The sequence below is a fragment of the Schistocerca serialis genome, chromosome 7, assembly GCF_023864345.2.
Source record: "Schistocerca serialis cubense isolate TAMUIC-IGC-003099 chromosome 7, iqSchSeri2.2, whole genome shotgun sequence".
In the NCBI taxonomy this organism is placed as follows: domain Eukaryota; kingdom Metazoa; phylum Arthropoda; class Insecta; order Orthoptera; family Acrididae; genus Schistocerca; species Schistocerca serialis.
In genome coordinates, this window is record NC_064644.1 from 338375765 (window position 1) to 338376936 (window position 1172).

General features: G+C 39.4%; 1 long non-coding RNA gene across 1 annotated transcript; it reads right to left on the minus strand.

Moving 5' to 3' along the window:
- Window positions 1-330: 330 nt before the first annotated feature.
- LOC126412574 (uncharacterized) lies at window positions 331-891 on the minus strand. Its single transcript, XR_007575316.1, has 3 exons — window positions 790-891; window positions 598-668; window positions 331-453 (listed from the first exon to the last, which is right to left on the minus strand). It is a non-coding gene; the product is annotated as an uncharacterized LOC126412574 (long non-coding RNA).
- Window positions 892-1172: the final 281 nt, after the last annotated feature.

Genomic DNA, 1172 nt, shown 5'->3' on the forward strand with positions numbered 1-1172 from the left:
CATTACTAAGTCTGCAACTACGCAGAAACCTATGTGAAAGAAACTGTTAATGACATTCATGATGCATCGTACCTTTGTTAACGCGATGAACGATTTCTTCGATGAGTAACCACGAACATTTAGGTGAGCTATATTTAAAAAAAAAACTGAATATGTGAAGTGAATAATTCGTGCATCGTCTAGTGACATTACTACAGTACCCAACTTCAAGATGTTAACTGGATTAAATGGACACAAAGTGCCTGTCCAGAAAACAACACGACGGGTGGAAGAGTTTTGGTTGGAACTTCAGGGAATGAAATGTTCTCGAAATGTGACGGACACTCTTACCTGGACTGTCCAAGGATCGACGCCAGCTATGTGCCGTCCGAGGTTCTGCAACCAAGCTTCCACGGAATGTAAAAAAAAAAACGAACTGCACGTGGACCAATTACTCGACGGGTCACGTCTGATCTGTAATAAACAATGCTTTTTGTCACAACGAACTGCATCACAACGACTATAATGGAAATAGGAAATGGACACGCTTATGTATTAATCACGTTGTTATACAACGATGTTACTGTGATCAAAAAACTTTACCACGACGATACTAACCTGTAAAAAATTATTGTGCAGCAGATGAATATGAACTGTGATAACGACACCATGTGTATAGGTCAACGCACCTGAAACAACAGAACATTTTTCGTTGAAGCATTTCATTGCAATGCTATGTAACTAAGAACATTCAACAATCTAAAGTTGTATTGTATTATAACAAATATTGTAATTTTAAAACTGAGTTACCTGTCATAGAATGTAGTCTTCATATGTAATCTTGGTGGAATATTTTCTTTGTGCAACGACTAAGAAATGCGCGCGCACACGAACAATATGAACTGCAATACTGTGCCGCGTGATCTAAATTTACGAAATAACGGCAGTGCCGTAGTTACACAGACGCTTCTGCGCATGCGCGCACTCTGTTTTGCCAACATAAGAACTTTTTCGGCGCACGCGCGTCATTCAAATTTTGTATATAATATACAGTATAATGTAAGTCATGTAAATAGTTGTAGATAACTTAGATTTTCTTGTGCCTTTAGGTGAATTGCTCGCCTGCAGGTGTGTCCTTTCGCCTCGCAATTCAGGGGGCAATATAAAGGCACATTTGGATGCCGAGCGTGAGT